This window comes from Cryptomeria japonica, unplaced genomic scaffold, assembly GCF_030272615.1.
Source record: "Cryptomeria japonica unplaced genomic scaffold, Sugi_1.0 HiC_scaffold_280, whole genome shotgun sequence".
Lineage (NCBI taxonomy): Eukaryota > Viridiplantae > Streptophyta > Pinopsida > Cupressales > Cupressaceae > Cryptomeria > Cryptomeria japonica.
The window spans coordinates 120,001-131,950 of NW_026729102.1; the positions used below are offsets into that span (position 1 = coordinate 120,001).

The 11,950-nt window shown below is 63.2% G+C and overlaps 2 non-coding genes across 2 annotated transcripts; both read right to left on the minus strand.

Annotated features, from left to right (window-relative positions):
- Nucleotides 1-2,699: 2,699 nt before the first annotated feature.
- Nucleotides 2,700-2,818, minus strand: LOC131870047 (5S ribosomal RNA). The gene has a single exon (XR_009368415.1). It is a non-coding gene; the product is annotated as a 5S ribosomal RNA (ribosomal RNA).
- A 7,797-nt stretch (nucleotides 2,819-10,615) lies between these two features.
- On the minus strand, nucleotides 10,616-10,734 carry LOC131870044 (5S ribosomal RNA). The gene has a single exon (XR_009368412.1). It is a non-coding gene; the product is annotated as a 5S ribosomal RNA (ribosomal RNA).
- Nucleotides 10,735-11,950: the final 1,216 nt, after the last annotated feature.

An 11,950-nucleotide genomic window follows, 5' to 3' on the forward strand; every position in this document is an offset into this window, starting at 1 on the left:
TGCGCACCTCGCTGCCCACCTTGGTGTGCTCTGAGGTGCGCACCCGGGAGCGCTACGAAGTGTGCTCCAAGGTGCGGCGTGCACGTTGTCGGAGCCCGGTTTGCCCCGGGTGCGCACCTCGCCTGCACCTTGGCCGGGGTGGGCACCTTGGCTGGGTTTGCCCAGGGTGCGCTCCGAAGCGGGGTTACTGGAGCGCCCCCTCTTTTTTTGTCAGAGCGTTTGGTGGGGTTTCTCGCATTGGCTCTTCCCAGGCCCGGTTGTTGGGTGCGCTCCCACCCTGGCGCGCGCGAAGTTGGAAGTTGGGTTAATTGCCCGGGCGCGCACCTTCGCCAGGGTGGGCACCTTGGTGCGCACACCTTGGCTGGGCTGCGCACCAGGGCGGGCTCAAGATGGCACCAGCATTCCCTTTTTCTCACTATCTTTCAAAACGGAAATTTTAAAATCTCGTTTTTTTTTTGCCTTTTATGGAAATTAGTGAAGGCATCGCATCAAAGGTGCGCACCTCGCTGCCCACCTTGGTGTGCTCCGAGGTGCCCACCACGGTGCGCAACGCCGGTGCGAACCCGGGAGCGCCCCGATGTGTGCTCCAAGGTGCGGCGTGCACGAAGTCGGACCCCGGTTTGCCCCGGGTGCGCACCTCGCGTGCACCTTGGTGCGCACACCTTGGCTGGGTTGCGCGGCCTGGTGGGCACCATGGTGCGCACCAAGGAGCGCTCCGAAGTGTGCTCCAAGGTGCGGCGTGCACGAAGTCGGAGCCCGGTTTGCCCCGGGTACGCACCTCGCGTGCACCTTCGCCGGGGTGGGCACCTCGGCTGGGTTGCGCGCCCTGGTGCGCACCAAGGAGCGCTCCGAAGTGTGCTCCAAGGTGCGGCGTGCACGAAGTCGGAGCCCGGTTTGCCCCGGGTGCGCACCTTCGCCGCGGTGCGCACCATGGCGTGCACGAAGTCGGAGCCCGGTTTGCCCCGGGTGCGCACCTCGCGTGCACCTTCGGCGGGGTTGCGCGCCCTGGTGGGCACCATGGTGCGCACCAAGGAGCGCTCCGAAGTGTGCTCCAAGGTGCGGCGTGCACGAAGTCGGAGCCCGGTTTGCCCCGGGTGCGCACCTCGCGTGCACCTTCGGCGGGGTTGCGCGCCCTGGTGGGCACCATGGTGCGCACCAAGGAGCGCTCCGAAGTGTGCTCCAAGGTGCGGCGTGCACGAAGTCGGAGCCCGGTTTGCCCCGGGTGCGCACCTCGCGTGCACCTTCGCCGCGGTGGGCACCATGGCGTGCACGAAGTCGGAGCCCGGTTTGCCCCGGGTGCGCACCTCGCGTGCACCTTCGCCGGGGTGGGCACCTCGGCTGGGTTGCGCGCCCTGGTGCGCACCAAGGAGCGCTCCGAAGTGTGCTCCAAGGTGCGGCGTGCACGAAGTCGGAGCCCGGTTTGCCCCGGGTGCGCACCTCGCGTGCACCTTCGCCAGGGTGGGCACCTCGGTGCGCACACCTTCTCAATGTTTTCTTGCCTTTTCTGGAAATTGGTGAAGGCAGCGCATCAAAGGTGCGCACCTCGGTGTGCTCCGAGGTGCGAACCCGAGAGCGCTCCGAGGTGCCCACGAAGTCGAAAGTCGGGTTAATTGCATTGTTTTCCCCGGGTGCGCTCCGAGGTGCGCAACATCGGCGCGCACCAAGGAGGGCTCCGAAGTGTGCTCCAAGGTGCGCACGATGGCGTGCACCTCTGGTGCGCACGATTCGGAGCTCGGTTTGACCGGGGTGCGCACACCTTGGCTGGGTTGCGCACCTTTTGTGCGCTCCAAGGTGCGCACGAAGTCGGAGCTCGGTTTGCCCCGGGTGCGCACCTTCGCCAGGGTGCGCACCTTGATGCGCACGCCTTGGCTGGGCTGCGCACCTTGGTGGGCGCCATGGTGCGCACCTTTCGTGCGCTCCAAGGTGCGCACGAAGTCGGAGCTCGGTTTGCCCCGGGTGCGCACCTTGGTGGGCGCCATGGTGCACTCCGAGGTGCCCAAGATTGGTGCGCACCAAGGAGCGCTCCGAAGTGCGCTCCAAGGTGCGCGCGAAGTCGAAAGTTGGGTTAATTGTCCGGTTTGCCTCGGGTGCGCACCTTGCGTGCACCTTCGCCAGGGTGGGCGCCTTGGTGCGCACACCTTGGCTGGGCTGCGCACACCTTGGCACCCGCGTTTCCTTCATTTTAAATTTTTTTTTTTTACAATCTCTCAAGTGGGAAATTCTATAATCTCAACTTTTTTTGCCTTTTCAGGAAACTTTTGAATGGAGCGCATCATTGGTGCGCTCCGAAGTGTGCTCCAAAGCTCTCTCCAGCTGCGTGCACCTGCCCCGGCCGCGCACCCGGCCCCGCCCAGCTTCGCTCACCTGTCCCGGGCGTCTGGTGCGGAACCTTAGAGTAAGAAACATCACCGTGCACCTTGGCCAACGTGCGCGACTCGACCGAGCGCGCACTGGCCGAGGTGCACACCGATTTCACCTGGGTGCGCGCGCAGCACCTCGGGCGCACCGGGGTGCACGCACAACGCCCGGGTTGCACCGTGGCCTGTGTGCTCGGGGCGCCTCGGGTGCGCGCTCGGTGTCGCCCCCGCGCGCGCGGTAGTGCGGGCAGCGCACCCCGGCCCGGCCCGGCCCCGACGAGAACGCAAACGGGCAAAAGGTTTATTCAAATAGCATTGCGACGCCCGGCGAAAAACTAAAAAAGGGTGCAACACCGGGACTTCCCGAGAGGTCACCCATCCCAGTACTACTCCGGCCCAAGCGCGCTTAACTGCGGAGTTCTGATGGGATCCGGTGCACTAACGCTGGTATGATCGCACCCGTTATGAGCTTGTCGCAGTGTGTACTTAGCAAACCGCGACCCACGTGCGAATCCACCCCGGCCACCCACCCCCGTCGAGGTGCACACCCTCCCTCGCGAAGTGCGCCCCGTTCGCCAAGTGTGAGCCCTGCCCGGGTGCGCGCACCTTGCTAGGGCGTCGGGTGTGCACCCGGCCCGGCCTACGTGCGTGCACCTGGAGGGGGCGTCGTGTGCGTGCAGTGTCCCGTCTGCAACGCGGTGCCCACACACCACCTCGGGCGCAACGACCTGCGCTCACATGTGGGCCGAGTGCACCTTGGTGCATGTTCGGGGCGCCTCGGGTGCACGCTCAATCTTGCCCCGGTGCACCAAGGCGCTCGGTTTGCCCCGGGTGCGCACTTGGTGCAAGGTGGGCACCCAAAATAGGGATCAAGCACCAAAACACAAGTTTCGGGATGCAAAATGGGACCCAAGGACCACAAATGCGTTCCAAGACCCATGATGGGTCCACGAGAACAAAAATGTGTTCCGAGACTTAATAAACAAATATTGGGTTTTAGGAGAAGAAACATGCTCTGATGCCCAAAACGAGAATCGACCCCGAAAAGGCCACAGGCCAAAAGTGGGATGCGAGACAAAAAAAAATGGGACCCGAGGACCAAAATTGGGTTCCCAGGTCGAAGACAGGGCAACCGGACAAGAAACGACCTCTAAGGCTCGAAATGAGTCCCGACGACTAAAACTTGACAAGAAGCACCCATCAGGCACCCAACTCGACACCCATGGGATGCCGACCCACCCGGGCTTCCACCTAGCACACCTTGGCACCCACCCACCCTCGCACCCAACCTCGCACCCAACTTAGCACCTTTGAACCCACATTGGCACTCACCCTGACCCTGGCACCTTGGAACCCACATTGGCACTCACCTTGACCCTGGCACCCACCTTTGCACTCACCTTGGGACCCACCCTGGCTCCCACCTCGGCACCCACCCAGACACCCACCTTGGTTCCTTGGCACCCACCTTGGATCCTTGGCACCCACCCCGACACCCACCTTGGCACGCAACTTGGCTACTTGCCACCCACCTTGGCTCCTTGACGCCCACCCCGACAACCACCCCGTGACCTACCCTGGCTAGGGTTGGTGCACACCCACCCTGGTGCCCACCTTGGCACCCACCCTATGACCCACCTTGGCACGCACCTTAGTACCCACCCCGTTACCCACCCTAGGACCCACCCCGTGACCCACCTTGGCCAGGGTGGGTGCCTTGGTGCGCACAACTTGCCTGGGCTGCACACCAGGGCGGGCTCAAGATGGCACCCGCGTTCCGTTTTTTTCACTATCTTTCAAAACGGAAATTTTAAAATCTCATTTTTTTCTTTTTTTTGCCTTTTCTGGAAATTAGTGAAGGCAGCGCATCAAAGGTGCGCAATGCTGGTGCGAACCCGGGAGCGCTCCGATGTGTGCTCCAAGGTGCGGCGTGCACGAAGTTCGAGCCCGGTTTGCCCCGGGTGCGCACCTCGCGTGCACCTTCGCCGGGGTGAGCACCTTGGCTGGGTTGCGCGCCCTGGTGCGTACCAAGGAGCGCTCTGAAGTGTGCTCCAAGGTGCGGCGTGCACGAAGTCGGAGCCCGGTTTGCCCCGGGTGTGCACCTCGGGTGCGCACCTCGCGTGCACCTTCGCTGCGGTGGGCACCTTGGCTGGGTTGCGCGCCTTGGTGGGCACCATGCAGTGCACGAAGTCGGAGCCCGGTTTGCCCCGGGCGCGCACCTCCGCCAGGGTGGGCACCTTGGTGCGCACAACTTGCCTGGGCTGCGCACCAGGAAGGGCTCAAGATGGCACCCGCGTTCCGTTTTTTTCACTATCTTTCAGAACGGAAATTTTAAAATATCGTTTTTTTTTGCCTTTTCTGGAAATTAGTGAAGGCAGCGCATCAAAGGTGCGCAACGCTGGTGCGAACCTGGGAGCGCTCCGATGTGTGCTCCAAGGTGCGGCGTGCACGAAGTCGGAGCCCGGTTTGCCCCGGGTGCGCCCTGGTGGGCACCATGGTGCGCACCAAGGAGCGCTCCGAAGTGTGCTCCAAGGTGCGGCCTGCACGAAGTCGGAGCCCGGTTTGCCCCGGGTGTGCACCTCGGGTGGGCACCTTGGTGCGCATGCCTTGCCTGGGCTGCGCACCAGGGCGGGCTCAAGATGGCACCCGCGTTCCTTTTTTTTCACTATCTTTCAAAACGGAAATTTTAAAATCTCATTTTTTTTTGCCTTTTTCTGGAAATTAGTGAAGGCAGCGCATCAAAGGTGCGCACCTCGCTGCCCACCACGGTGCGCAACGCCGGTGGGCACCCGGGAGTGCTTCGAAGTGTGCTCCAAGGTGCTGCGTGCACGTTGTCGGAGCCCGGTTTGCCCCGGGTGCGCACCTCGCGTGCACCTTCGTCGGGGTGGGCACCTTGGCTTGGTTTGCCCCGGCTGCGCTCCGAAGCGGGGTTATTGGAGCGCCGCCTCTTTTTTTGTCGGAGCGTTTGGTGGGGTTTCTCGCATTGGCTCTTCCGAGGCCCGGTTGCCACCCTGGCGCGCACGAAGTCGGAAGTAGGGTTAATTGCCCGGGTGCGCACCTTTGCCAGGGTGGCACCTTACCTGGGCTGCGCACCAGGGCGGGCTCAAGATGGCACGCGCGTTCCGTTTTTTTCACTATCTTTCAAAACGGAAATTTTAAAATCTCCTTTTTTTTTTGCCTTTTCTGGAAATTAGTGAAGGCAGCGCATCAAAGGTGCGCACCTCGCTGCCCACCTTGGTGTGCTCTGAGGTGCGCACCCGGGAGCGCTACGAAGTGTGCTCCAAGGTGCGGCGTGCACGTTGTCGGAGCCCGGTTTGCCCCGGGTGCGCACCTCGCCTGCACCTTGGCCGGGGTGGGCACCTTGGCTGGGTTTGCCCAGGGTGCGCTCCGAAGCGGGGTTACTGGAGCGCCCCCTCTTTTTTTGTCAGAGAGTTTGGTGGGGTTTCTCGCATTGGCTCTTCCCAGGCCCGGTTGTTGGGTGCGCTCCCACCCTGGCGCGCGCGAAGTTGGAAGTTGGGTTAATTGCCCGGGCGCGCACCTTCGCCAGGGTGGGCACCTTGGTGCGCAAACCTTGGCTGGGCTGCGCACCAGGGCGGGCTCAAGATGGCACCAGCATTCCCTTTTTCTCACTATCTTTCAAAACGGAAATTTTAAAATCTCGTTTTTTTTTTGCCTTTTATGGAAATTAGTGAAGGCATCGCATCAAAGGTGCGCACCTCGCTGCCCACCTTGGTGTGCTCCGAGGTGCCCACCACGGTGCGCAACGCCGGTGCGAACCCGGGAGCGCCCCGATGTGTGCTCCAAGGTGCGGCGTGCACGAAGTCGGACCCCGGTTTGCCCCGGGTGCGCACCTCGCGTGCACCTTGGTGCGCACACCTTGGCTGGGTTGCGCGGCCTGGTGGGCACCATGGTGCGCACCAAGGAGCGCTCCGAAGTGTGCTCCAAGGTGCGGCGTGCACGAAGTCGGAGCCCGGTTTGCCCCGGGTGCGCACCTTCGCCGCGGTGGGCACCATGGCGTGCACGAAGTCGGAGCCCGGTTTGCCCCGGGTGCGCACCTCGCGTGCACCTTCGCCGGGGTGGGCACCTCGGCTGGGTTGCGCGCCCTGGTGCGCACCAAGGAGCGCTCTGAAGTGTGCTCCAAGGTGCGGCGTGCACGAAGTCGGAGCCCGGTTTGCCCCGGGTGTGCACCTCGCGTGCACCTTCGCTGCGGTGGGCACCTTGGCTGGGTTGCGCGCCTTGGTGGGCACCATGCAGTGCACGAAGTCGGAGCCCGGTTTGCCCCGGGCGCGCACCTCCGCCAGGGTGGGCACCTTGGTGCGCACAACTTGCCTGGGCTGCGCACCAGGAAGGGCTCAAGATGGCACCCGCGTTCCGTTTTTTTCACTATCTTTCAGAACGGAAATTTTAAAATATCGTTTTTTTTTGCCTTTTCTGGAAATTAGTGAAGGCAGCGCATCAAAGGTGCGCAACGCTGGTGCGAACCTGGGAGCGCTCCGATGTGTGCTCCAAGGTGCGGCGTGCACGAAGTCGGACCCCGGTTTGCCCCGGGTGCGCACCTCGCGTGCACCTTGGTGCGCACACCTTGGTTGGGTTGCGCGCCCTGGTGGGCACCATGGTGCGCACCAAGGAGCGCTCCGAAGTGTGCTCCAAGGTGCGGCGTGCACGAAGTCGGAGCCCGGTTTGCCCCGGGTGCGCACCTCGCGTGCACCTTCGCCGCGGTGGGCACCATGGCGTGCACGAAGTCGGAGCCCGGTTTGCCCCGGGTGCGCACCTCGCGTGCACCTTCGCCGGGGTGGGCACCTTGGTGTGCAGACCTTGGCTGGGTTGCGCGCCCTGGTGGGCACCATGGTGCGCACCAAGGAGCGCTCCGAAGTGTGCTCCAAGGTGCGGCCTGCACGAAGTCGGAGCCCGGTTTGCCCCGCGTGTGCACCTCGGGTGGGCACCTTGGTGCGCATGCCTTGCCTGGGCTGCGCACCAGGGCGGGCTCAAGATGGCACCCGCGTTCCTTTTTTTTCACTATCTTTCAAAACGGAAATTTTAAAATCTCATTTTTGTTTGCCTTTTTCTGGAAATTAGTGAAGGCAGCGCATCAAAGGTGCGCACCTCGCTGCCCACCACGGTGCGCAACGCCGGTGGGCACCCGGGAGTGCTTCGAAGTGTGCTCCAAGGTGCTGCGTGCACGTTGTCGGAGCCCGGTTTGCCCCGGGTGCGCACCTCGCGTGCACCTTCGTCGGGGTGGGCACCTTGGCTGGGTTTGCCCCGGCTGCGCTCCGAAGCGGGGTTATTGGAGCGCCGCCTCTTTTTTTGTCGGAGCGTTTGGTGGGGTTTCTCGCATTGGCTCTTCCGAGGCCCGGTTGCCACCCTGGCGCGCACGAAGTCAGAAGTAGGGTTAATTGCCCGGGTGCGCACCTTTGCCAGGGTGGGCACCTTACCTGGGCTGCGCACCAGGGCGGGCTCAAGATGGCACGCGCGTTCCGTTTTTTTCACTATCTTTCAAAACGGAAATTTTAAAATCTCCTTTTTTTTTTGCCTTTTCTGGAAATTAGTGAAGGCAGCGCATCAAAGGTGCGCACCTCGCTGCCCACCTTGGTGTGCTCTGAGGTGCGCACCCGGGAGCGCTACGAAGTGTGCTCCAAGGTGCGGCGTGCACGTTGTCGGAGCCCGGTTTGCCCCGGGTGCGCACCTCGCCTGCACCTTGGCCGGGGTGGGCACCTTGGCTGGGTTTGCCCAGGGTGCGCTCCGAAGCGGGGTTACTGGAGCGCCCCCTCTTTTTTTGTCAGAGCGTTTGGTGGGGTTTCTCGCATTGGCTCTTCCCAGGCCCGGTTGTTGGGTGCGCTCCCACCCTGGCGCGCGCGAAGTTGGAAGTTGGGTTAATTGCCCGGGCGCGCACCTTCGCCAGGGTGGGCACCTTGGTGCGCACACCTTGGCTGGGCTGCGCACCAGGGCGGGCTCAAGATGGCACCAGCATTCCCTTTTTCTCACTATCTTTCAAAACGGAAATTTTAAAATCTCGTTTTTTTTTTGCCTTTTATGGAAATTAGTGAAGGCATCGCATCAAAGGTGCGCACCTCGCTGCCCACCTTGGTGTGCTCCGAGGTGCCCACCACGGTGCGCAACGCCGGTGCGAACCCGGGAGCGCCCCGATGTGTGCTCCAAGGTGCGGCGTGCACGAAGTCGGACCCCGGTTTGCCCCGGGTGCGCACCTCGCGTGCACCTTGGTGCGCACACCTTGGCTGGGTTGCGCGGCCTGGTGGGCACCATGGTGCGCACCAAGGAGCGCTCCGAAGTGTGCTCCAAGGTGCGGCGTGCACGAAGTCGGAGCCCGGTTTGCCCCGGGTACGCACCTCGCGTGCACCTTCGCCGGGGTGGGCACCTCGGCTGGGTTGCGCGCCCTGGTGCGCACCAAGGAGCGCTCCGAAGTGTGCTCCAAGGTGCGGCGTGCACGAAGTCGGAGCCCGGTTTGCCCCGGGTGCGCACCTTCGCCGCGGTGCGCACCATGGCGTGCACGAAGTCGGAGCCCGGTTTGCCCCGGGTGCGCACCTCGCGTGCACCTTCGGCGGGGTTGCGCGCCCTGGTGGGCACCATGGTGCGCACCAAGGAGCGCTCCGAAGTGTGCTCCAAGGTGCGGCGTGCACGAAGTCGGAGCCCGGTTTGCCCCGGGTGCGCACCTCGCGTGCACCTTCGGCGGGGTTGCGCGCCCTGGTGGGCACCATGGTGCGCACCAAGGAGCGCTCCGAAGTGTGCTCCAAGGTGCGGCGTGCACGAAGTCGGAGCCCGGTTTGCCCCGGGTGCGCACCTCGCGTGCACCTTCGCCGCGGTGGGCACCATGGCGTGCACGAAGTCGGAGCCCGGTTTGCCCCGGGTGCGCACCTCGCGTGCACCTTCGCCGGGGTGGGCACCTCGGCTGGGTTGCGCGCCCTGGTGCGCACCAAGGAGCGCTCCGAAGTGTGCTCCAAGGTGCGGCGTGCACGAAGTCGGAGCCCGGTTTGCCCCGGGTGCGCACCTCGCGTGCACCTTCGCCAGGGTGGGCACCTCGGTGCGCACACCTTCTCAATGTTTTCTTGCCTTTTCTGGAAATTGGTGAAGGCAGCGCATCAAAGGTGCGCACCTCGGTGTGCTCCGAGGTGCGAACCCGAGAGCGCTCCGAGGTGCCCACGAAGTCGGGTTAATTGCATTGTTTTCCCCGGGTGCGCTCCGAGGTGCGCAACATCGGCGCGCACCAAGGAGGGCTCCGAAGTGTGCTCCAAGGTGCGCACGATGGCGTGCACCTCTGGTGCGCACGATTCGGAGCTCGGTTTGACCGGGGTGCGCACACCTTGGCTGGGTTGCGCACCTTTTGTGCGCTCCAAGGTGCGCACGAAGTCGGAGCTCGGTTTGCCCCGGGTGCGCACCTTCGCCAGGGTGCGCACCTTGATGCGCACGCCTTGGCTGGGCTGCGCACCTTGGTGGGCGCCATGGTGCGCACCTTTCGTGCGCTCCAAGGTGCGCACGAAGTCGGAGCTCGGTTTGCCCCGGGTGCGCACCTTGGTGGGCGCCATGGTGCACTCCGAGGTGCCCAAGATTGGTGCGCACCAAGGAGCGCTCCGAAGTGCGCTCCAAGGTGCGCGCGAAGTCGAAAGTTGGGTTAATTGTCCGGTTTGCCTCGGGTGCGCACCTTGCGTGCACCTTCGCCAGGGTGGGCGCCTTGGTGCGCACACCTTGGCTGGGCTGCGCACACCTTGGCACCCGCGTTTCCTTCATTTTAAATTTTTTTTTTTTACAATCTCTCAAGTGGGAAATTCTATAATCTCAACTTTTTTTGCCTTTTCAGGAAACTTTTGAATGGAGCGCATCATTGGTGCGCTCCGAAGTGTGCTCCAAAGCTCTCTCCAGCTGCGTGCACCTGCCCCGGCCGCGCACCCGGCCCCGCCCAGCTTCGCTCACCTGTCCCGGGCGTCTGGTGCGGAACCTTAGAGTAAGAAACATCACCGTGCACCTTGGCCAACGTGCGCGACTCGACCGAGCGCGCACTGGCCGAGGTGCACACCGATTTCACCTGGGTGCGCGCGCAGCACCTCGGGCGCACCGGGGTGCGCGCACAACGCCCGGGTTGCACCGTGGCCTGTGTGCTCGGGGCGCCTCGGGTGCGCGCTCGGTGTCGCCCCCGCGCGCGCGGTAGTGCGGGCAGCGCACCCCGGCCCGGCCCGGCCCCGACGAGAACGCAAACGGGCAAAAGGTTTATTCAAATAGCATTGCGACGCCCGGCGAAAAACTAAAAAAGGGTGCAACACCGGGACTTCCCGGGAGGTCACCCATCCCAGTACTACTCCGGCCCAAGCGCGCTTAACTGCGGAGTTCTGATGGGATCCGGTGCACTAACGCTGGTATGATCGCACCCGTTATGAGCTTGTCGCAGTGTGTACTTAGCAAACCGCGACCCACGTGCGAATCCACCCCGGCCACCCACCCCCGTCGAGGTGCACACCCTCCCTCGCGAAGTGCGCCCCGTTCGCCAAGTGTGAGCCCTGCCCGGGTGCGCGCACCTTGCTAGGGCGTCGGGTGTGCACCCGGCCCGGCCTACGTGCGTGCACCTGGAGGGGGCGTCGTGTGCGTGCAGTGTCCCGTCTGCAACGCGGTGCCCACACACCACCTCGGGCGCAACGACCTGCGCTCACATGTGGGCCGAGTGCACCTTGGTGCATGTTCGGGGCGCCTCGGGTGCACGCTCGATCTTGCCCCGGTGCACCAAGGCGCTCGGTTTGCCCCGGGTGCGCACTTGGTGCAAGGTGGGCACCCAAAATAGGGATCAAGCACCAAAACACAAGTTTCGGGATGCAAAATGGGACCCAAGGACCACAAATGCGTTCCAAGACCCATGATGGGTCCACGAGAACAAAAATGTGTTCCGAGACTTAATAAACAAATATTGGGTTTTAGGAGAAGAAACATGCTCTGATGCCCAAAACGAGAATCGACCCCGAAAAGGCCACAGGCCAAAAGTGGGATGCGAGACAAAAAAAAATGGGACCCGAGGACCAAAATTGGGTTCCCAGGTCGAAGACAGGGCAACCGGACAAGAAACGACCTCTAAGGCTCGAAATGAGTCCCGACGACTAAAACTTGACAAGAAGCACCCATCAGGCACCCAACTCGACACCCATGGGATGCCGACCCACCCGGGCTTCCACCTAGCACACCTTGGCACCCACCCACCCTCGCACCCAACCTCGCACCCAACTTAGCACCTTTGAACCCACATTGGCACTCACCCTGACCCTGGCACCTTGGAACCCACATTGGCACTCACCTTGACCCTGGCACCCACCTTTGCACTCACCTTGGGACCCACCCTGGCTCCCACCTCGGCACCCACCCAGACACCCACCTTGGTTCCTTGGCACCCACCTTGGATCCTTGGCACCCACCCCGACACCCACCTTGGCACGCAACTTGGCTACTTGCCACCCACCTTGGCTCCTTGACGCCCACCCCGACAACCACCCCGTGACCTACCCTGGCTAGGGTTGGTGCACACCCACCCTGGTGCCCACCTTGGCACCCACCCTATGACCCACCTTGGCACGCACCTTAGTACCCACCCCGTTACCCACCCT